This window comes from Megascapheus bottae, chromosome 13 (genome assembly GCF_031878675.1).
Source record: "Megascapheus bottae isolate mThoBot1 chromosome 13, mThoBot2.hap1, whole genome shotgun sequence".
Taxonomy (NCBI): domain Eukaryota; kingdom Metazoa; phylum Chordata; class Mammalia; order Rodentia; family Geomyidae; genus Megascapheus; species Megascapheus bottae.
The window spans coordinates 21157634-21183205 of record NC_143521.1 but is presented as its reverse complement, the minus strand read 5'-3'; the positions used below and the strand labels follow the sequence as shown (position 1 = coordinate 21183205).

The 25572-nt window shown below is 37.7% G+C and overlaps 2 pseudogenes; one reads left to right on the top strand and one right to left on the bottom strand.

Moving 5' to 3' along the window:
• Nucleotides 1–301: 301 nt before the first annotated feature.
• LOC150055659 (UDP-glucuronosyltransferase 2A2-like) lies at nucleotides 302–9962 on the bottom strand (annotated as a pseudogene).
• Nucleotides 9963–22405: 12443 nt separating this feature from the next.
• On the top strand, nucleotides 22406–23984 carry LOC150055658 (lanosterol 14-alpha demethylase pseudogene; annotated as a pseudogene).
• The last annotated feature ends 1588 nt before the right edge of the window (nucleotides 23985–25572 follow it).

Sequence of the window (25572 nt, the reverse complement as noted above, 5' to 3'; positions counted from 1 at the left end):
TTAAAAATCAATTTTATTTTGAATCATATATTTAGAATTAATAGTGTACCTGTATCAGGAAAGCAAGAGAGAAAATGGTAAAGCCACTGGAAAATGATGAAGGAAGAATGCGGAACACTGACCAGTTAATGATTGCAATGATTTCTAGACTTTATCTCTCAAGTTAAGCATAGGAATAGGATATTTGGAATGGCCATGAAGAGGGAACCATCAGTAAATTTCTTGTGACTGTGGTGAATAGGATTGCCCTATCCAGACCATAACTAAACTTAGAAATACTTTCTTTCTTTCTTTCCTTAGTCTAGTCCCTCTTTTTCTTATTTCCAGTCTTAACCACATTTTTTTTTACAAGAAAACAAACAACACTTGACAACCAAAAAAAAAGGAACTGCCATGCAGAGGAGCAGGAAGCCAGTCACATTCAGAGAGTGGTAGTGGAACCAGTAGGGGTCAAGAGCAGTCAGGCGAAGGTGTTTGCCTTCATTGTGTCTCATGACAAACTCCACCCAGAAGACAGCTCGGTCCAGAGGCTTCACTAGCTGATCATGATGAATCCTTGATAACCTCATTGCATTTTCCTAATAACTAGAAGACAAATCCACACACAAGGTTAGTTTCTGCATTTAATGAATGGATGTGACAGGTGGCTTATGCTATACAAGCCAAAGGCCATAAGTATGTTAAGGAAACTTTTAAGTTTGACGTAAACTTTGTTAGTGGCATAGAGTTTTATGAGTTATTAAGGAGGAGGCAGAGAAAACTACACTCTAATAAATGTGATCAAATACAGATTGAAAATAGAGAATATCCAGCTACTTTGACTAGTTTTCTCCTGAAAGAAATTTGATATTTGTTCAACAGTTGTATTTGAGACTATTCCATGACCAAGATGGTCATGGTATGTGATAATGCCATTTAAAATATCTGTAGCCACCGATGTCTGACTAGTTTGTATGGCAGGCACAAAAAACTGATAACACTAATGGGCCATTTCCAGTTCTGATATATTTGCAGTGTGTTAATTACTCAATTACACACATTTATAAACTGGTGATATAAAGGATAACTACTCTACAGGCAGCGAATAAGTCTGTAGACCTGAATGAAGCACAGTACTTGAGAAGTAGCACATTTGGGTATACCAACCTGGGATGGCTATGCTGTTATAGAATTAAAGTTTCAAATCAATTTGGAACCACAATATCAACAACTCTACAATAAACAGTTTGAACAATTTCTAACAGAGCACAGAGCACATAGCCATATAATTAAAAACAAGTTATGTCTATACTTGACACTTTCTGATAGCCAATCTAGAATTCACATGTATTATTTTGCCCCTATAACATTGGGAAAGGGAATACGGCTATGGTTCCCAAGTGAATATGATTTATGTGCTTCAGCAATAGGGGATGCTTTGCATCCATTCCTTGAAAATAGTTGAAAGGAATAGTTGTTCTACCTTTCCAATGTATTGAACTATATGTAAGCAAAATGCAATAATTTCACAGTCAACTCAATGAATTTTAGGCAAACTATATTGGTAGTAAAAGCCTTTTTTTTCCAAATCAGATTATACTTCCTTATTTTCCATATAAATGAAAATTTGATACATGATAAATTTTATGCAAAGAGAGTAAAAGTAGTGCATGCATTTTTCATAAATTAAGCAGGATAATCAAAATTATATTAATATTTTTGTCATAATTTTGCGCTAGGGATTTGAATACACAGTTTTGAATAAGTAAAACTACTATAATCAATACAATGCTTATTTTAATTTTCTTTTTTTCATACATTTTTTATTGTAGAAGGGTTACATTATATTCACCAGATAGAAGGTACATTACTTCACACATATTGAAACCCTTTCTCATGTCATGGTCCCCATTTCCCTCCCCCCTTCCCCCCCCACAACTTGATTTCCCCCCTTCCCTCTCCTATTTCAAATAACCAATTAAGCATATATAAAATACATCAAATAACAAGGTGAAATATTATAACAATATGAGATAACCAAAGGATAGTAAAAGAGATGAGAGATAACATAGTACATTAAGGACAACCATCACCCATTATATGCTTTTTGTTTCTATATCCTAGAGGTCCTTTCATTTACCATCATACTATATGGCCTTATGTATCTAGATTTTGATCTATTGTGAATCTCTGCTAGGTTTCTACTGATTATGACAAATGAGGGAAACCATTGAGCCTATTTTCCTTTGAGTCTGGCTTACGTCACTTAATATGACTTTTTCTGTCTTTCCATTTCCTTACAAATGGGGCAATGCCATTCTTTTGGACAGCAGCATAGAATTCCATTGTGTATAAATACCACATCTTGTTGATCCACTCATCAACTGAGGGGCATCTGGATTGGTTCCATATCTTTGCCATGGTAAATAGCGCTGCAATGAACATCATTGTGCTGGTGGATTTAGTATGTCTTTGTTTCTGGACATATGGAGCTTCTGCATGGCAAAGGGCATAGTTAGTAAATTAATTAGGAAGCCTACAGAATGGGAGAAGATCTTCGCTACAATAGACAAAGGCCTCACATCTAAAATATATCAACAGGTCAAAAAATTGAATCACTCCAAAACTAATCTCCAAAGAAACAACCATCCCATTAAAAGGTGGGTCAAAGAGTTAAAGAGAGACTTCTCTGAAGAAGAAATAAGAATGGCCTATAGACACATGAAGAAATGCTCGACATCTCTTGTCATAAGAGAAATGCAAATTAAAACAACTCTAAGATTCCACCTCACTCCAGTCAGAATGGCCAGGATCAAGAAATCTAGTAACAATAGATGCTTGTGGGGATGTGGCCAGGAGGGAATCACTACTACACTGTTGGTGGCAGTGCAACTCATCCAACCACTATGGAAAGCAGTATGGCAATTCCTTAAAAAACTAAATATAGAACTCCCCTATGATGCAGCAATTCCATTACTTGGCATTTACCCAAACGTCCAGAAACAAGGATATACTAAATTCACTATTTTAACTTTCTTAATTGTGTTACAGAAATAAAAGCTTATCTGCATTCTGGAGGCTGGTAGATCCCACCTGTAATCCAATGGAGACTAAGATCTGAGGAGAGTAGTATGAATCTAGCCCTGACAGGAAAGTCCATGAGACTCTAGTTAACCACCAAAAAGAAGGAAGTTGACCTTCTTAGTCAAATGTTGAAATACTAATTTGTAAAATAACAAAGATTATTGAGCAACTATGTAAGAATGTATAGAATCAATAAATAGTACTTTGAAAATATTGCAAATGTTTGAAGTGATTTTTTCCAATTTCAGGAAATTTCATTAGGAATTGAGGAATGCAATATGTTTTTATATTAGTTTCATAGCATATCATTTGAAGATAAATAAGGAGTAGGAAACATTAGAAATTTTCTAGTATGATGGACAAGTTAGTGAGTGAGAGGTGAGCCTTGGAAACACAGCAGGACTTTTTTTCCCTTACCTGCCCATTTTCAAATACAGAAATAAATAAACCGTCAAAGAAACAACCATCCCATTAAAAGGTATGCTAAAGATTTAAAAAAATAACCAATAGACACATGAAGAAATGCAAATTAGGACAACTTTGAGCTTCATCTCACTCAAGTTAGAATGGCCATTATCAAGAAATCTAATCTAATAACAGCAGATGCTGGCAGGGATGTGGTCAGGAGGGATCACTACTATACTGTTTATGGGAGTGTAAACTCATCCTACCATTCTGGAAAACAGTATAGAGGTTCCTGAAAATACTAAACATCGATCTCTCCTATGTCCCAGCAATCCCACTTCAGTCTGCACTGGTCATGGAGCTCATGTCCACCTCCACAGCTGCCCCTTTGGCCTTCAGGTGAGCGATGTTGTCAGGTTGGTCGGTGAACATGGGGACGTCCACCATCGGGATCCCGTGATAAATGGCTTCATAGATGCCATTCGTTCCATCATGAGTGATGAAAGCCCTGGTTTTAGGGTGCCCTGGTTTGAGGATAGAGTGAGGATGTGAGAATGGGTTCCGACTTCAAGCTAATACACTGACAGGATTTGGGAGACATGAAGAATCAAAGCTATGTTGTCAGTCCCTGCAACAATGAGCCCTTGAGGCAATGCTCAACTAGAAATTTGAATCCTGTGGAAAAGAAGAATCTAAGCCATATAATGAGTGATTGTTGTCCTTAACGTACTGTTATCTCTCATCTCTTTTGCTGTCTCTTGGTTATCTCATATTGTTACAGTATTTCACCTTGTTATTTGATATATGGTATATATGCTTGATGGGTTATTTGAAATTGGATTGGGAAAGGGGGGAAAACAACATGAGCGGTGGGGGAGAGAAATGAGGACCATGACATGAGAAAGGGTATCAATGGATGTGAAGTAATGCACCTTCTATCTGTGAATATAATGTAACTCTTCTATTAATTACAATAAAATATACGGAAAAAAAGAAGAATCTAATTCCTTCATTATGTGAGAAGGTACTTCTGAGGAGGTGAAATGTGGCTGGTATCTGAGGTGTAATGAGAGTCCTAACTGAAAATGCTCTTTTGTGCCTGCTCCTAGACTGGACGTGTATCATGTACTTAGGATAATTAAGTGGTTTCCAATGTATTTGCTATTTACATAATCATTTACCTTGACTGCTGACCAACTGCATAGCTGTACTTTTCCCTCAGTCTTACCCAAAAGATCATTCTGGGGTATGCAATCAAAGAGTCAAGTAGTGGATCCTAATGCTGCAGGAGTCTCTCCATTGTATTTTCACAGAACCTGTGGAAGGCAAGCTTGTATTTTAAGGATCAGTTCAGATTGTAGGTGTGTGAAAGTTGTACAGTTATTTACAACGAACTTAAGCACAATTGTTTGGTAATAGTTCAAAAGGCACATGTGGTTAATAAATTATTTATAAATAACTATTAGTTGGTGCTAATGTAAGGTGCACTCAGTCTACAAAAATTTAATTTTTAAACCTCATGGTGATGGCTAGTGCCTATAATTCTAGTTACTCAGGAAGCTGAGATCCAGTTGGAATGGGAAAGGTGGGGAGACTCTTGCTACAAAAAAACTATTCAGAAAATCCAAAAGTGTTGTTGTGGGTCAACTGGTTGAAGACTGTAGCCATGAGTAATAGATGCTCAGGTAAAGTGTCCAGGCCTTGAGTTCAATCTCCATGGCTGACATGATAAAAATATAATAAAGATTATGAGTATGTTTTACCTTTTATAAGTAGAGCTTAGTACAAAATATTGGTAAGATGGGTGTTAAATAGCTTAACTGTAATTAAAACTAAACATTTTTTCCTAAAGTCATTATTAATATACTGATATAAAACCAGTATCCTATTGTCTATATCCTTCAATTATAATTGTTTGTATACTCTTAAATTTGCCAAGGTTGGAGGACACAAAACTGAATAGCAGCTAAGCCAAAGTTTCAGATGTCATTTATGTCAAAGTCCTTCAAATAATCACATTTTAACTATGTATATAAAGCTAAAATACTGCTGTTTGCTGTCTGGTACTTGGATTTCTCAAGTACATATACTGTCTGGTGCATAAACCTGAAAAGGACGACAAGCAGGCCTGAATGCATGTGTGCCTGAATATAACCCAAAATGCTTAGTGATATCTATAAGGGTTTCAGTCTTAATTAGCAACCCGAAGAGATACATAAAATAAAAATAAATAGAGAATTTAAGCAGTTACTCTTTTAAACTTAAGAATCACATTAAGTGAAGTAAGCCAAACCCAAAGGAACATAGGCTCAATGGTTTCCTTCATTTGCATTAATTAGTTCATATGTAGGTCTCTCCTAGCAGAGGATTACAATAGTTCAAAATCTAGGTATTTAAGGTCATATAAGATGAGACCAAATGAAATGAACTCTGGGATATGGAAACAAGAAGTTTATCTTATTGATTGTTGTTCTTAATGTGCTATATGAAGTTATTTCTTTTTCTTTCCCCTTATGGTTAATCTCATGCTGTTAAAGTACCTGACTTTGTTATCTGGTATATTGTATATCCATTTATTTGTTTGTTTGAAATAGAGAATGGAAGAGAGAAAACAAGAAGATTGGGAGGAGGTGGTGGAGGGAAAGGGGAACAAAAACATGAGAAAAGGTATCAAAGTTCAATAAATAACACACCTACTACCTGACAAATGTGACTGTAACCCCTTTATACCTAACTCTGACAATAAAATACAATTAAAAAAAAACCTGTGATATCTACAGGCAAAGTCCTCTGTTAGCTACATTCTCACTTCAGTTAGGAAAATGCTTCTCTGATTTCCTGGTTCAGAAATTTACTGATCTTTTGTGGAACTTGAGCAAGAGTTGAGGCAATGAGGTTGGCCTTCTTATTTGTCAGGTTTTTGATCATGGAACGTAGAGAAAACACCACGCCATCTTGTATGGAGTTCCGGATAAACTCCTCTATTTTCTATAGACATAACACATCTTTATTGCAACATTATTTCCCATTGCCAAGATATGGAATTAGCACAGATGCCCCTCAATGGAGGAATGGATCAAAAAAATGTGGTATACATACACAGCAGAATTCGACTCATCAAGCAGAAAGAATGATGCTGTATCAGACCTAGAGAAACACAATTGTGTGGTTTTCTTCAATTGTTGGAGCTAGAATGTGCTTATAAATCTATAAGTAAACATACTTAGAGGTATGCAAGTGGTTATAAATGAATTAACTGCAGTGTAATAGACTCAATGGAGAGTACAAACAGTGTAATTCAGTGGAACTCCTAATTTAAAGCCCAAGAAAAATAGTACTATGGAATTCATTCTTGGGGAGGGGCAGAAGAGCAAGTACTAGAAAAATGAATGAGAGGAAGGTACAGAGTATAGGCAAGAATGCATTGTATATACTTCAGAATCGAGAAAAATAATGAAGGCTTGGCGAAAGCATGAGGAAGAGTTTGAATGCATTACACAGGCCAAAATGTATTTTATACAGAAATTGCTTTGGTACAAGCAAAAATTCAATACATTAGCTAAATAGTGAAAAAAGTGAGAGAAGGCTGTTCTGAGGGCATCAGGTGAGAATGCTGAAAGACGAGACATTACTTAAGTTGTACTATATTCATAAACTGCTCAGTTGAAAGGCAACTCCTGTGTTCAACTGTGTGATGTGGCTCGAGTGGCAGACTGCTAGTCTTGAGCAAAAGTAACTCAAGTGAAAAAAGTAGCTTAAGTGAAGTAAACCAGACTCAAAGGAACATAGGCTCAATGGTTTCCCTCAGTAGTCATAATCAGTAGAAACCTTGGACTCTCCTAGAGCAAAACCTAGATACATAAGGCCATATAGTATGACATTAAAAGCAAGGACCTCCAGAATATAGAAAAAAAGCCATATAATGAGTGATTGTTATCCTTAATGTACTATGTTATCTCTCATCTCTTTTGCTGTCCCTTGGTTATCTCATATTGTTACAATATTTCACCCTGTTTATCTGATATATTGGATATATGTTTATTTGCTTATTTGAAATCGGATAGGGAAGGGGGAAAAACAAGATGAGGGGCGGGGATGGGGGGAGGGAAATGGAGACCAAGACATGAAAAAGGGTATCAATGTTTGTGAAGTAATGCACCTCTATCTGGTGAATATAATTTAACCCTTCTAGAAATTACAATAAAAACTATATGAAAAAAAGTATCTCAGGGGCAGCAATCAGACCCAGAATAAAAGCCTTGGGACTGGAGAAGGAAAGAAAGAAGAGAGAGAGAGACAGAGAGACAGAGACAGAGAGATAGAGAAACAAAGACAGAGACACAGACAGGAAGGGAGGGAGAAGGAAAGAAATGAAGGGAGGAAGAAGAGTAAAGAAGGAAAGAAAGCAAAATAAACGTGAAAAAAAGAATAAGTAAAAGAACAAAAGAGAAGAAAGAAAGGAAAGAAAAAAGGAGGAAGGAAGGAAGGAAGGAAGAAAGGAAGGAAGGAAGGAAGGAAGGAAGGAAGGAAGGAAGGAAGGAAGGAAGGAAGGAAGGAAAAGTAAAAAACCAAGCATGGATTATGGATACTCAGCTGCATGAGTTTCTGTTGCATTTTTCCACTTACCAATTCTCTTTTCTGTGTTGTTGTTCTTATTGCTGTCAGTTGTGGGACTTGAAATCAGCCTTAGTGCTGTCCCAGAGCGTGTCAGCTCATGTCTAACACTCTACCACTTTGAGCCACAGCTCTACTTAGGATTTTCGGGTGGTTAATTGGAGAAAAGAGTTTCTTGGACTTTGTGTGCCCAGGCTAGCTTTGATCTGTGATCCTCAGATTTCAACCTTCTGAGTAGCTAGGATTATAGGTAGGAGCTACCAGCTCCCATCTACTCCCATGATAAAATATCATGTCTAAAATTATAATAGTTTGTATGCAATTGAACAAGACTAGGAAAATAGTTATATGTGTGGTTAGCAATTTCTATCCATAGACTTGTCTCTTTCTTTCCTTTCATAGGACAATGCTCAATAAACTTTCCTTCACTAGTAATTAAATATTATCAGCATACTGAAATTACATTTCAAGTTGAAAATGACTCATTCAACCTAAGCAGAACTCAACAGCACTCCTGGGATCATCATTTAGAATACAGACTAAATAGTATTTGTGCCTGTTCACTTTCTAACAAAACAATTGAATTATTCTGTCCTTGCTACCTGTTGCTAATTAAATGCATGACTCATACCATGTTTTGTATTGTTACTACCTCTCCATACATTTCTCTCCAACATAGGTTTCATTTAAAATATTTCCTGTAAGATCTTATTAGGCATTATGAAATTTTCTTTGTCATCTATACAAATCTTAAAATCATGCAATATTTGAGCCTGTCAGTGTCATAATTTTCTTTATATTGTGTTCTCACAATCTACTTTTATTCTGTTGAGATTGAGATTTTTTACCACCCAAACAATTGATGATTTTTTTGCCAGTTCTGGGTTGGAGCTCAGGACCCAAGCACTGTCCTTGGACTTTCTCAAGTCTAGAGCTCTACCACTTGAACCTCAGCACCACTACCAGCTTTTATCTATGTATGTGCTACAGAGGAATCAAACCCTGGTCTTCATGCATGCTAAGCAAGCACTCTACCATGAGGCCAAACTCCTGGCCCCAATTGATGAATTTTTATGTCAATAATTAAAAAACTGAAATCATCATAAACTCATAAGTTATTTAACCAGTTGTTTAATTTTTTGACAAGAATGTTACCATTATCTAAGATTGAAATCTGAAAGCACCATCGCAATCTATGTCTTTCCCTGAATACTAACATTTTCTTTTTATGTATTTATTAATATATTTAGTTGTGTATTATTTTATTGCCAGTCCTGCAGCTTGAACCCAGGGCAGGGTACTGTCCTGAGCTTTCTCAAGGTTATTGCTCTACCACTTTAGCCACCACATCACTTTCTGCTTTTTCAGTTTATGTGGTCCTAAGGAATCGAAACCAGGGAGATTACACTCCCAGCCCAACTCATTACTTTTACTAACTCATCACATCCCATACAGGTCATGAGGCTTCATGAAAGCACCTTTCTGAGTCAAACATTCTGGAGAATGAACTAGTTAATACTAGCAATTTCTGTGGTTCTGGCTTGATATTCATCTACTCCAGCATAGCCTCACATAGCCTCAGCTTGCAAGGGAATCCAAAAGACCCAATATTACATATCAATGACCTCCTGTGATGAGGAAAAAATTAGCTGTTGCAATCTGAAGATATCTAATAACACATTTCAATGAATGAAGGTAATAATGTTAAGTGGTATTATATGATAAAGCACATAATGTTCTCCCAGTTAGTAAGGGTTTGGCAGGTTTACATTGCAATCCTCCAACAAATTCAAAATTGGGTAAGTATGGGTGAGGGAAATCAAAATCCCAGTATGTTCTGATTAGCCACATTTCAGTTTTTCCAAAGTTTCACACAATGTTGTGGGGTCTTCCTGGGGAAAAGAAAAAAGGAGGAATGTTTCAGTGATGAACACTTATCTATCTATCTATCTATCTATCTATCTATCTATCTACCTATCATATATCTATCTTTTTGCTGAGAAAAAATAACACATCATCCATTTCCTTGTATTTTATTAGGGAGAAAATTCTAATCCATAGAAATACTTCCAATTTAAATGGATACCAAAAGGTAGGAAGGAGGGAAAGAGGAAGGGGCAAACAGAGGGTAAAAGGAAGAAAAGAAAATAGATTAAAATCATTGAGTCCACTTGCCAAAAAAGTGGCTCTGCAAAAATAAGGCTTATTTACACTAGCCAATGATTGCTATTCTATGTCACTGAGTTTTAAAATGTACTGTGACAAAACTTAGGATTCACACCTGCGGATGTACATCCTGCCTTTTACACAAAAAATGCAAACATTAAAAACATCATATGTATGGTTACAATTCAAAATACATTATTAAAATCAATATTGAAAAGTAGTATGTACATATTCAAAGACTAGAGAAACAAGTTTTATATGGGTTTTTATTTTCCCAAATCAATTAATATGCTAACTGAAAATTATAATAATTTCTCAAGTTTTAAGTTTTGCAGAACTTCATACTGGTTATAGAACTTAATATGTGATATTATAAATCTCTGCTAGGAGATCCCAAGGTTTCTACTGATTATGACATATGAGGGAAATCATTGAGCCTATGTTCCTTTGGGTCTGGCTTACTTCACTTAATATGATTTTTTCTAAGTCTTTCCATTTCCTTACAAATGGAATGATGTCGTTTCTTTCTGACAGCAGCATAGAATTCCATTGTGTATAAATACCACATCTTGTGGTTCCACTCATCAACTGAGGGGCATCTGGGTTGGTTCCATATATTTGCCGTGGTAAATAGTGCTGCAATGAACATTGTTGTGCTAGTGGCTTTAGTATGTCCTTGTTTCTGAAAGATTGGGGAAGGCCATATAGTATGATACTAAATGAAAAGACCTCCAGGATATAGAAAAAAAAGCCTTATAATGAATGATTGCTGTCCTTAATGTACTGTATTATCTCTCATCTCTTTTGCTGTCCCTTGGTTATCTCTTATTGTTAAAGTATTTCACCTTGTTATCTTATATATTGGATATATGTGTCTTTTGTTATTTGAAATTGGATGGGGAAAGGGGGAAAACAAGATGGGGGCTGTGATGGGGGGAAGTAAATGGGGACCAAGACAAGAGAAAGGGTACCACTGTTTGTGAAGAAATGCACCTTCTATCTGGTGAATATAATGTAACCCTTCTATTAATTACAATAGAAAATATATGGAAAACAGTCTTAAAGAAGAGAAGTGAAAGCCAGGCATGGTGGCTTCACTCCTATAATTCTAGCTACTCAGGAAGCTGAGGTCCGAGGATCGTGGTTCAAAATCAGCCCAGGCACTAAAGTCCTGAGACTTAGCTCCAATTAACCACTAAAAAACTGAAAGTGGTGCTATGGCTCAAGTGGTAGGGTAGTAGACTTGAGCTGAAGAGCTCAGGGACAATGCCCAGGCCCAGAGTTTGGACCAACAATCAGAAAAAAAAGTAAAAATAGTTTGTTAATGAAATTTAAGAATGACAAAGCAAGCATGACAGAAAACTAAGAGAAGAAGATTCCTTCAAAAAATATTGGTGGAACAGCTCCTCATCGCTGTGCAAAGATAGGGATAAAAATAAGGAAAAGTTGAGGTTGAGGGACTGAAGTACAAACAAATAAGGAGGAAATAGAAGAGAAGGATAAGAAATTTGTATCACCTTTGAAAACAAAATTGGATTGCAGTACATTGAACATTTCAAAGGTAGACCTAAATTATTGTTACTCTGAAAACAATAAAGAATGAAATCTTCAGGAAGGAAATCATATTAAAGGTGATGTAATTAAGCACCTGCTGTGTATATCTTAAGAATTTCATTTAATTTTTAGTATTGACAACCACACAATATTCATACTTTTCCAAAGTTTAAATATTACATTTCATATGTCCTTGTCGGTTATCTTCCTGACCTACGTAAGCCCCTCAATTCTTATTATCACAACAAAGAAAATTTACTTTATTTTAGCAAAGATAAACATGTAGAGTACTTTTATTTCCTAATTCTGTTATTATGTGTTAACCTTAACTCAACACAAAACCAAATATCAACACACTGATAGAAACAGATCTCTCTCTAACTTGTCTGTTGCCAAACTCTTCTCCTATTTTGCTAACTCCTGCTGGGTGAACACAGATATTTACAAGTTCACTATTACATTAAGCAAAACAAACTGCCAAACAATAAAGTTAAGGTCTATTTTTATATGTCCATATATATTACATATATATTTCAGAACTGAGCCTTGAAACTCAGGGCCTGTAAAATATTCCTGAGCCTCTTTGTGTTCAAGGGGAGCACTCTAGCACTTGAACCATAGCACCACTTCTAGCTTTGTCTGAATAGTTTAATGGAGATAAAAGTCTCAGACTTTTCTGTCTGGGCTGACTTTGAACCCTGATCCTCAGGTCCAGCATTAAATAGCTAGGATTAAGGTGTGAGTCACCAGGGTCTGGCCTCACTGAAGTTTCAGAGGTAGGTTTTCTCTAAACCTTATGATCAATTTGAAGAGAAAAATGTTTCTCTGTAGAATAAAACATAAATTTCTTATCCATGTGGTTTTAAACAGCCACTGTGTCTGCATAGAGGTAGAAACAATATCAAGCAGAAGGAAGCACATTCTTAAGCTACAGCTTAAGAAACCAACAAAGAAAAAATATTCTCTGCATGAATTATTTATGCTAAAGGAAATATACTTCTTAAGTCATTTAAATTATTCATTAAACTATGAGTTTTTAAAGGAGTTCATTAAAATTAATTACATGAAACAATGTTTCTGTTTGGAATCCAGCATTCGAAGCCATTTCTCTGTCATGGCATTTGGATCACCTCAAAATTCAGGGCAGAAGATTTTCTGAAATACTGTTAGTATGTGTTAAAACTGTCACTTCATGTCCTTTTGCTATGAGTTCATCAAGAATATTCTTTAGGTTGGGCCAATGGCTCATTTCATAGGGCCACACCAAAATCTTCCCACACAGTCCACAGCCTACATAGCACAGCTGAAGCAGCAGAGTTGGCAAAGCCCACTTGGGAGACATGATTCTTGCAGACAGCTCTGTGGTCATTGTGTGTGTAAGCAGAATTGAAGGGGAAATTTAGTTACGACTTGGGTAAAAGATTAGCCTCTACAGTTATGAAAGAGCACACAATAAGAGAACTTGGTCCATTGAGTTGATGAGGTATGATATCTGTACCACAGATGAAATATACTTAGATACTGGAAAGGGATGAATTCCAGTATTTTTAAATACTTTGATTTCAAATATATTAAACTGCTATTTTAATTTCTAAATATAGTAGAAGAGCTACTATAAATCTAATTAATACTAATATATTTCTTGCAGAATAAGCACAAAAAACCCAGAAGAAGATATTTACTTAAACTTGGTAAAATACTTGTTTGTAGTTGCCTCTTCCATCATATAAAGAAAAGAAGACATGATAATTTTTGAAAGATAACACTGCTTTAGAAACTCACAGAAAGATTCTCTCTGTCATGTTAACAGAAGTTTTTGCTGTCAGTAATGGGACCAGGCTTATCAGTTGATCCTAAAGCATATTTGCTTTAGATAGATACTCGAAGAACAGGCAGGGAGTAACACTTTGCAAAAACCCCGAAATTCTCAAATGTAACTGGCCATTTCTTCTTCATTTTTTTTTGGAGGACTTTAACTTTTTTTTTGCCAGTCCTGGGCTTGGGCTCAGGGCCTGAGCACTGTCCCTGAATTTTCTCAAGGCTAGGGCTCTGCCACTTGAGCCACAGCACCACTTCTGGCTTTTTGCTGTGTATGTGGTACCAAGGAATCGAACCCAGGTATTCATGCTAGGCAAGCACTCTACCACCAGGCCAAACTCCCGGCCCCATACTTTAACTTCGTAAAGCACATCAGTGAGGAAAATCAATATCTAGATTTTACTATTCCTTATAAATTATGAATTGGAATTGAAGGGACAGCTATATACTCTGCCTTTTTTACTTTTTCATAAATTATGGGCTATTGAGTTTTTTATTTTGTGTAAAATTATTAACATATATTTCATTTCTTAAAATTCTGTCTTCTTTTTCATTCCTCTAAAACCTGGACATTTAACAACAAATTTTAGCACTTTTTACTAACTGACAGGACAAAATGTTTCAGACTCAATCTATTATTTCTTCTACATTTACTAATCAGAATATTACTATAAAGATTTAGATTCCTGAAGATGGCGCCGAGACAATAGGGACGCTGCCTAGCTCTCTCACAAAAAGAGAGAACCAGGGAGTCCCACGAGCCAATTATCTTAAGAAATCCACAACAAACTCAAAAAGCAATGGAGAAGGACACAAACCGGAAAAGAAATCCAGATAAAGCTCACATCCAACTTTCTCAAAGAATTTGGAATGCGAGGACCCCTCCCCCACCCCTCGCCGCTGGCTCGGTGAAAAGCAGCAGTGGAGGGCACCCGGCCCAGCAGCCCTACCACTGCAGAAACCAACACAGGACCGGGCCAGCAAGCTGCGGAAGCAGGGGAACCCAGACACGGAACCAGAACAGCAAGCAGTGGAACCCAGACACGGAACCAGAACAGCAAGCAGTGGAACCCAGACACGGAACACAGGTGGCAGAGGAGACCCGAGGGGACTCCCCACCACCATGGAACACCCACAGATGGAAAGCAGAGGTGTGAGTGATACAGCGTTTCCCCAAACACATAGGGAAAGCAATAGAATTTAACTCAGACCCCAACCCCCCCTCCGGAGAAAGATTGGCAGGAGCAGGGAGGCAAGGAATTTAGAATCCTGTTCCTTCCCTCAACAGTTGAATTTGTAGATAGCCCTTGGCAAGATTGTCATTTTCACAATATTGATTCTTCCAATCCAGGAGCATGGGAGGTTTTTCCATTTCCTTAGTTCTGCTTTAATTTCCTTTTTTAGGGTTTTAAAGTTTTCATCAAAAAGGTCCTTTACATTCTTAGTTAAGCTAATTCCTAGGTACTTTATTTTCGTTGAGGCTATTGTGAAAGGAGTTGATTTCCTGATTATTGCCTCATTCCTTTCACTGTTGGCGTAAAGGAAGGCAGTTGATTATGGGTTAATTTTATAGCCTGCTACCCTTCCAAAGTTTTGAATCAGCTCAAGGAGCTTGGAGTAGAGTCTATAGGATTCTTTAAATACAGAATCATGTCATCTGCAAGAGGGATAGTTTTACTTCCTCTTTCCCTACTTGGATCCCCTTTATGCTTGCTTCTTGCCTTGTTGCACTGGTTAGGAATTCTAATACTATGTTAAAGAGTAGTGGAGAGAGTGGGCATCCTTGTCTCGTTCCTGATTTTAGAGGGAATGGCTTTAGATTTTCACCATTAAGTGTAATACTAGCAGTGGGTTTCTCATACACAGCCTTTATTACATTGAGGAATGTTCCATGGATTCCTAGTTTCTCCAGAGCTTTTAATATAAAGGGGTGTTGGATCTTGTCAAATGCCTTTTCCACATCTATTGAGACAATCATGTGATTTTGTCCTTGCTCCTGTTGATGTGTTGAATTATATTAATTGATTTGCATATGTTGAACCAGCTTTGCCTCCCTGTGATGAATCCAGTTTGATCATAATTTTTTTGATGAGTTGTTGTAGACGGTTGGCCAGGATTTTGTTGAGAAGTTTTGCATCGATGTTCATCAAAGAAATAGGTCTATAGTTCTCTTTCTTTGATGAATCTCTGTCTGGTTTGGGGATGAGGGTTATACTGGCTTCATAGAAAGAGTTTGGTAAAGAACCTTCATTTTCAATTCCGTTGAAGAGCTTGAGGAGTATTGGTGTGAGCTCTTCTTTGAAGACCTTATAGAATTCAGCTGTGAATCCATCTGGCCCTGGGCTTTTCTTAGGTAGAAGGTCTCTAATTGCCATTTCTATTTCAGAGCTTGAAATAGGCCTGTTGAGTTGGCTTAGTTCTTCTTGGTTCAGTGTGGGTATGTTAATATTGGCTAGGAATTCATCCATTTCTCCTAGATTCTCAAATTTGTTGGTGTAAAGGTTTGAGAAGTATTCCCTCATGATATTCTGGATCTTGATAATTTCTGTTGTGATATTACCATTTACGTCTGCGGTTTTGTTTATTTCGATATGCTCTCTTGTTTTTTTTGGTAAGATTTGCTAAGGGTTTGTCAATTCTGTTAATTCTTTCAAAGAACCAACTCCTTGTTTTGTTGATTCTTTCTATAGTTCTTTTGGATTCCAAATCATTTAATTCTGCTTTGATTTTAATAATTTGCTTTCTTCTACTGGGATTAGGGTTGGTTTGTTGCTCTTTTTCCAGGAGCTCAAAGTGAGACATTAATTTGTTGGTTTGCGGTTTTTCCAACTTTTTGTTGTAGGCACTCAGCGCTATAAATTTTCCTCTGAGTACTTACTGTCTTTGCTGTGTCCCAAAGGAGTTGGTATTTTGTGTGCTCCTTACTGTTAAATTTCATAAACTGTTGGATTTCTGTTCTGATCTCATCGATGACCCATTGGTGATTCAACAATGTGTTGTTCAGTCTCCATGAGTTACAGGGTTTTCATTGGTGGAGATGTGTGTTCAGTTCCAATTTGATGCCCTTGTGGTCTGAGAGTGTGCATGGAATAATTTCAGTGTTTCTGAATCTGTCCAGGCTTGTTTTATGGCCAAAGATGTGGTCTATTTTGGAAAATGTTCCATGTGCTGCTGAGAAAAACGTATATTGTGTTGTTGCTGGGTGGACTATTCTGCAGATGCCTGTTAGATCTAGTTGGTCTATATAGTTGTTCAGTTCTAAGGTTTCTCTGTTGAGTTTTTGCCTTGTTGATCTGTCCATAGGTGAGAGTGGTGTGTTAAAATCACCGACAATCACTGTGTTTCGATCTATGTATGGTTTCAGTGTGAGTAAAGCTTGCTTGACGAAGTTCAGAGCTCCGGGATTGGGTGTGAAAATATTTAGGATCGTTATGTCTTCCTGGAGGAAAGATCCCTTTAGTAGTATGTAGTAACCTTCTTTGTCTTTTCTTACTAATTTTAGTTTGAAGTCTATTTTATCTGATATGACGATGGCATCTGCAACCTCTTTATGGGGGCCGTTAGCTTGATAGAGTTTATTCCAACCTCTCACTTTCAAAAGATGATTGTTTTTTTGGGTAAGATATGTCTCTTGAAGACAGCAGAATGATGGCTCTTGCTTTTTAATCCAACTAGACAGTCTATGCCGTTTAATTGGAGCGTTAAGTCCATTAATATTGAGAGTTAGGATTGAGAGATATTTATTAGTTCCTACCATATTTAAAAGCTTTTATTAGGGCCGGTGTCTTGACAGTTCTTGTGGTCCTTAGATGGTATGCTGTTTAGGTGCCATTTCTTTCCCTATATTGCATTTATTTTGGTTTTCTATGTATAGAACATCTTTGAGAATTCTCTGTAGTGTTGGTTTTATTGCTATATATTGTTGCAGCTTTTTCCTGGAATGGAATGTTTTTATTGTTTCCTCAGTTATGAATGAGAGCTTAGCTGGGTACAGTATTCTTGGTTGGTAGTTATTTGACTTAAGGGCATGATATATATGCTTCCAATATCTTCTTGCATGCATGGTCTCTGCTGAGAAATCTATATAACAACTAAATTATCTGCAGCCCTGGAAATTCTCTCTTCTGCATTGTCTAACCTGGTATCAAAGCTATCTACTTTATTTTTCATCTCCCTTGTTTCTAATTGCTCATTTTTGATGCTTTGCATTTCTTCTTTTAGATCGTGTATGGATTTCTTTAGCTCCTTGATATCCATTTGAGTGGTTAGCTCAGTAGCTTTATTCTCTTTGGACATTTGCTGGAGTTCAGTCACCTTTTTGTTTGTGGATTCTATGAATTCATCCATTTTTCTTTGAAAAACCTTTATTATGGCCTCCTTTATGGTTTCTCCTTTTTCACATATCACCTTGTTTATAGTTTCCTCTTGTTTAGCTATGGCTTCCTCCCTAATCTCTTTCTTTGTATTTTCACATTTTTCATTAATGATGTTTATCAATTGCATTTGTATAGCACTTGGAAGACTCTCCTCTAGGTTTGCCAGTGACTGTTCCATTGTCTGTTTATATTGGGTGGGGGATGTTATTCCTTGATTTGACATTTTTCTTGAGTTTCTTGTTCTGCCCATTTGAAAATGGGAGCAAGATTAATACTAAACAAGATTATAATTTTTGAGCTATAACCAACCTAGACCTCTTAGCTGGCAGACCCTAGATATTCACAATTTTTGGTTTGTATTATCATTCTTTCTTTTTGTGCACTTACATACCAATCTAATACAACCACTGATAACCAATTTATGACCAAAACAATAAGCCTCTCAATCCAATCTCTATTTTATTTAAGTCCCTCTGGATCTAGAGTATAATTGAACACCTAGATATACAGTACTGCTCAATAACCATCAAGTGTAGATCCATGCATTTTAAGAGTTGAAAGATGAACAGAGGACCAGAGATAGAAAAAAGTATGAGAGAGAACAGGGGAGGTACGAGAGGAATAATGTAGGAGTGTAAGATTATTATAGTAATGAAGAAAAGGTATAGCGTAAGGATAACTGACCTAAGTTGATAAGCAGGTAGCGTATTTGAGTACAAAGTTTGGAAAGGGTTAGATAAAACTTATGAAATAAGAAGGGTAATAAGAATATATTGAGAAAAGAGGGAGGTAGATATAGGAGATTTCAATGATGAAAAATTTTAAAAAGAAAGAAAGAAAAAAAAGCAAAGTAAGACAAAAACAACAACAAGTACAAAAAACAAAAAAACATACAGAACGAAAAACCGAGAAACAAGAAACAAAAACAAAAAAGCAAAAACAACAACAAAAAAAATAAAAAAAAGAAAAGAAAAAGAAAAAGGTGGGGGGAGATTCCTCACTATTGTGAGCTCTTATTTAAGAAATACTAGGGTTGACAGAGTCCAGTGGGGGAACCTCCATCGCTGGTGCACCCAGCTGTCCAAACCCATCAGCGCCCTGGACGACCCCATAGTGCTGTGCAAAGAACAGATGGACGTCCTGGACCAGCCATGTAAGGAGAAAGATGAGTGTGTCAAGCAGCTGACCCAGGAGAAGGTGCAGAAGAAGAAGGAGCTGCAGGAACTCCTGGTGCTGCTTGTAGGGGAAGGCAAGGAGTGCCAGGGCCAGATGCCAGCACTCCACAAGACCCCTGCTGCTGAGGCCACTTCACACCTGCCAGACCCTTCCACCACTGAAGAGAGCAAGGAGAAGAAAATCTTTGCAGATGCCCAACTCCAAAAGAGTGTGCAGCCTGCCCAGGTAGAGGCTGGGGGGCCTTGTCGCCTAAAGGCCTCCACCACAGAGCCCACTGTGATGTGGATGCCTGATACCCAGCCCCCTGAAGAGCTTTCTGGCCTGGGTAACCAGTGATCCCAGTTGGCTCCTTTCTTCTCTAGGCTGAGGAAAATGATGTGCTGCCGATAACGACTCTCCAAAGACTGGTCAGCCACCATGACAATCTCTTAAGCCTGGACCTGAGGAGTCATGACTGGACTTCAACCACATAGGACAGACACTGCGGGAGCTGGCCCTAACTCGAAGTCATCTAAACGGCCACTGCTTGCCGGGGAAGGGGGACCTTGATAGAGTTTTCACAAACAATACATTTTTACAAGAGAAAAAAAAAAGAAATACTAGGGTTGAGACCAGGAGATTAAAAAGCAGGTGACTGTATCAATATAGATATCATTTGTATTCAGACTGTACCCAGAGCTGTCACTATGTTTCCAGGAACAACCACAGTGACAGAGGGATGTGGGAGAGGAAAGAGAAAAAAAAAAGGTGTAGGTAGGATGGTAAAGAGAAAATAAGAACACCTAAAAATGCAGATTAAAAAAGGGGTGGAAGAAAAAAAAAGGAAAAAAGCCCAAAAACAAAAACAAAAAAAGAACAAAAAAATTTTTTAAAAAGGGTAGTCTTCAGGAATTTTTTTAGGGGGGGAGGGTCAGGAAAGGATAGGAAATTTGTGTCTCCACTAAATTCAGGATCCGAACACTTCAGAAAGTCTTTTTCTCTTGTGATTTGTCTATGAGGTTTTTCGGATCTGATTGTTTGTTTGGGAAAATGAAGCTCAAAGATTGGCTGGTTTTGTTACCAAGTCTGTGGCCAGCGCAGGGGACAGACTTCAGCAGCGCTGAGGTCAGATTTCTGGCTAAGGAATCTCTGGGAAACACTTTGCCAGTTAGAAAGATGGTGTTTCCAGCACTACCTCTCAGGCTCCAATTGCTTTGGCCAGGTACTTGCCAGTAGTCAAGATGGTGCTGCTCTCAGCTTGTGGGGGAGGGGCTCCCTCCCAATGCCCATCAGGGAGCAGAAGTGGAAACTTCTTGGAGGTACTCACAAATTGCTGGGTTCTCCGGCTCCGTGAAGCTGGCAGGTCCCTGCTCAGCCAGGTGTTGGCTCTGGGCTCCTGCAGGCTCTGTGTGGCTCTGTCTGCAGCCTGCGGGTCAGCAGCTCTGAGCATCACTTCTGCTCAGATTCAGAAGAGCCGCTTTGTCTCAGCTGTTGCTCCAAGTGGCTGGCACCAGTCAGGGCTGTCTTCTTTGTGTCGGATTTCTGCCTTTTTCCTCTGTGACTGAGGTCTCTGTATCTCGCTAGAGCTTACTTAGGATCGATTTGAGGTATGTACTGTCCCCTACGCTGCCAAAACTGGTATCTTGGTGAGACCTCAGAAAAACTCAAACTGAACTGCTGCCATCTTCCGCTGCCTCTCTCCGCCTTTGAAATTTTCAAACAGATCTTCCTCCTGATTAAACATGAAGTAATACACAATTCTCATTTCAGAATTCCTCAAAACATTTTGTGTCACTGGGCTATGTAGTTATCATAATTGAATCAGCAGGGACTTGTGAAAGTTTGATCCTGTTACTTTGAGAGAAACGTAAAACCCAACCTTTTGCTGTGCATTTTCAGGAAAGGAATATTTTAATAAAATTTAATGAAATGAACTCTTTGCATGTCTGTCCAAAAATACACAGAGCTAAATTTAAAGAGATTTTATTTAGACTACTGAAATATGGGAGAGAGTTCACAATAACTGAAGTTAACTTCTAATAATCAAAGCCAACTAAGATTTTCATAAACATAAACAGTGGTTGAAAGGATGTGAAGAAGGGAAAATTAGAAAGGGCCACATACATACATGAAGATAGCCAAATACAAAAGAAATTGAAAATGTCCTTCTCTGGGAAGAGTTAGAGATTTTGCATTGTACATTGTATGTGAGACATGACTAATGCCCTTATAAAATGGACAGATTTTATATCACTGTTATGAGGATAATAAAATTAGGTATCATTGCAGACCATGGTGGCTCACTCCTATATTTCTGGCTACACAAGAGCCTGGAATCTGAAGATTGTTATTCAAAGACCGCCCAGAAAATAAAATCCAGAAGACTCTTATCTCCCATTAACCACCAGAAACCTAAATTATTACTGTGGCTCAAAATATGGAGCACTATCCTGAGCAAAAACAACTAAAGGGCAGTGCCCAGGCTCTGAGTTTAAACTCCATTACTGACATAAATACATACCTACATATATGCACATATACAGAAGGAATCTGATGAGAATTGTGCTAAATATTTGTAATTTCAGATCCATGGGAAATGGAGACAGTATGGGAGTGCTTTGTAGCCAGTAAAGGCAAAGTGGTATAGGATTAAGTGTTAGAGTGCTTAGCTAGCAAACATGACACTCTCATTTTAATTACTAGTGCTACCAAAAAAAGTGTTACTATCAATAAAACAACATGCAGAAAAGAAATAGGCAGCAATAGCTATGGTTCATTGCAATTTAAATGTACAATCAGCTAAATTTAAAAGAAAACAGTACAAACAATGGATAGGATAAAAAAATAACAATTCAGTGTTTTTAATACCTTGAGCTTTTAATGAGAAAATCTAGCACATTTGTTTTTCTGAGCCAAAAATGAAGCTTTCTATATATACTACTCAAAGCAAATCTAGTATACTTCTAATTTTTCCCTCAAATTATTATATATAATAAGACTGCACATTAACATTAGATGCACAAAGAAATGCTACTCTACCATAAAGAAATTTAAAATATTCATTTTCAGGAATTTTTTTTTACAAAAAGTGGAAATTAGGAGACCTGGAGGCCGGGGCCACCTCCCAACACCCAATCTGCTGGTTTCTCAGGCTCCATCTCTTCGGAGGAGCGGCGGCGACCTCGGCCTCCAGTGTCCCTGGTGGAGTGAAGCGGAGCCTCAGCAGCTGCCGACGCCGCGTTGGTGTCACTGGGTTTCCTGCAGGCGGGAGGGTCGGTTCTGGAGCAGGCGATGGAGCAGTTGACAGGCGGCAACCTGCTCTCCACACTGCTGGTCGCCTGCGCCTTCATGCTCAGCCTGGTCTTCGTGTTCCGCCTCGCTGTCAGCCACATGGTCCCGCTGCCCCCCGGGGCGAAAAGTCCACCATACATTTTTGGGAAAAGTCCAATTGAATTCTAGAAAATGCATTTGAGAAGTATGGACCTGTATTTAGTTTTACCATGGTGGGCAAGACATTTATTTACCTTCTGGGGAGTGATGATGCTGCACTACTTTTTAATAGTAAAAATGAAGACCTCAATGCAGAAGATGTCTACAGTCGCCTCACAACACCTGTGTTTGGAAAAGGAGTTGCATATGATGTGCCTAATGCGGTTTTCTTGGAACAGAAGAAAATGTTAAAAAGTGGCCTTAACATAGCCCACTTGAAACAGTATGTTTCAATAATTGAAAAAGAAACAAAGGAATATTTCCAAAGTTGGGGAGGAAGTGGAGAAAAAAATGTATTTGAAGGTCTTTCCGAACTTATAATTTTAACCACTAGCCATTGTTTGCATGGAAAGGAAATCAGAAGCCAACTTAATTAGAAGGTCGCCCAGCTGTATGCAGATCTGGATGGAGGTTTTAGCCACGCGGCCTGGCTCCTGCCAGGATGGCTGCCTCTGCCTCGCTTCAGACGTAGGAACAGAGCTCATCGAGAGATCAAGAATATGTTCTACATCAATCCAGAAACTCAGGCAGGCAGCAGAGAAAATTGATGACATTCTCCAAACTTTACTGGATTCTACATACAAGGATGGGCGGCCTTTGACAGATGATGAAGTAGCAGGTATGCTTATTGGGCTGCTCTTGACTGGTCAGCATATATCCTCAACTACCAGTGCCTGGATGGGCTTCTTTTTGGCCAGAGACAAAACACTTCAAGAAAAATGTTACCTAGAACAGAAAACCGTCTGCGGAGAGACTCTGCCTCCCTTAACTTATGACCAGCTCAAGGACTTACATTTGCTTGATCGCTGAATAAAAGAAACCTTAAGACTTAGACTTCCTATAATGACTATGATGAGAATGGCCAAAACTCCTCAGATGGTGTCAGGGTATACCATTCCTCCTGGACATCAGGTATATGTTTCTCCCACTGTCAATCATAGACTGAAAGACTCATGGATAGAACATCTGGATTTCAATCCTGATCGCTACTGACAGGATAACCCCGCATCAGGAGAGAAGTTTGCCTATGTCCATTTGGAGCGGCGTCATCGTTGTATTGGGGAAAATTTTGCTTATGTTCAAATTAAGACAATTTGGTCAACTATGCTCCGTTTATATGAATTTGATCTCATTGATGGATATTTCCCCACTGTGAATTATACAACCATGATTCACACCCCTGAAAACCCAGTAATCCGTTACAAAGGAAGATCAAAATGAAAAAGGCTGCAGGGAACTAACACGTGACACATCAGTGTAAAGATACAAAGGCATTTGAAGAGAATGAAGTTGATGAAATAACTCTGTGTAAAGTTTTCTTGAGTGTGTAATTCTAAAAGCCAGTACAATTTGAAAGTTTTCTTAAACTCTATGATACTGTTAAGTGTAATGGCACTAAAACATTTTTCTAACAGTTTTGATACTATGTGTTTTAAGGATGTTGTGTTCATTAATAATAAAAAAAAATCTAGGGGATCTAGGTAACTGACAGATTTTAAATGATAGTTTCCAGGTACCACATTGAAAAGCACAAATAGCTCTTGGTTAAAAAGTCTAGTGAAATACTTCAAAAGGTCATAGTAATTCATTTACCTGCATAATTTTTGTGTATAAAGATGGGGGTGGGTGAGAATAGATTGACAGTTAAAGCCTTAGTTATGGGAGTAGTCTATTGTTTTGGTAAAATAACACTCAGCAGTGATGGAGCTTTGCTGTAGAAAAATGGGTCCTTTGAATTTTTTACTTGAAGTTTTTATATGAAGTTAAGAGATCTAGGGCCATGCCTCTATAATCATATTTCCTAGAGATAATACATTAATACCTAATAGTCTTTATGTTCACAAATCCACATTTGTGTCAAATTCCAAAATCAAATCTACAGGGAATTTTATTTTTATTATTTGACTCAATGTTGTTCCCTACAATCTCACTAGAACCCAACAAAGAATATTTTATTACAAGTTCTGTTGGACAGTTAAACTAAGATTGAAGATCAGTTTTAAGATAAGGTATTATGAAGCAAGATGCTTGGGAGATGCTATCACTGATCTTATTCTATGTTCAAGAGTTGACCCTAGCTCACAAATAACTGGGGCCTAACTCTATGAGATACCTGTTACCTATTACTAATAGATAACGTATTGTTTTTCTGGTTGGGCCTGGTGGCCTACACCTTAACCCAACACTTGGGAGGTTGAGGCAGAAGGATCATGAGTCTCAGGCCAGCCTGGGCTACATAGCAAGACTCTGTCTCAATTTTTTTTCCTCTCATGTATATTATAGTTCTGTTTGAGGCTAGAAGATTCATGTTAAAAGTAATTGTGAAGGCCATTATCTCTGCTGTTAGATAACTTTTCACATTAAAATTTTTTTGTGGAAAAAAAAGTGGAAATTATCAGGTGGACTGTGACAAACACATATTGAAATACCAAATACTGTGTCATCTTGCTTGTTTGTATAGTTCACACCAAAACTGATGATGATAGTGATAGTAATTAGCAGACAAGATACATGAATGTAAAGGCAGGACTTTTTAGAAGGGGATCCGAGAGAAAGGCCAGGATACTGTGGAGCAAACAGAATACAAGGATATTGCACACATACACACATCTATGACAGTGTCATGATAAAAATGAAACAAATAATTATTTGTGAAAGGGGGTGAGGTAGTTGACAGGAATGAGAATGGAGTGAAAAAGAAAAACATGTACAAAGACACAGCGTGTGTGTGCACGTGTGTCTATGTAAACATCAGTATGAAAGCCTTCATATTATGAAATGGTAACTCAAAAATAAAATTTCAAAACAGAACACGACAGATGCAAATCAAGTTATAAGCAGAAAATTAAACATGATATACTGTTGTTAGGAATGAAAATCCATGCAGCTCCTATGGACACCAACATGGATGATTTTCAAAATACTAGAAATA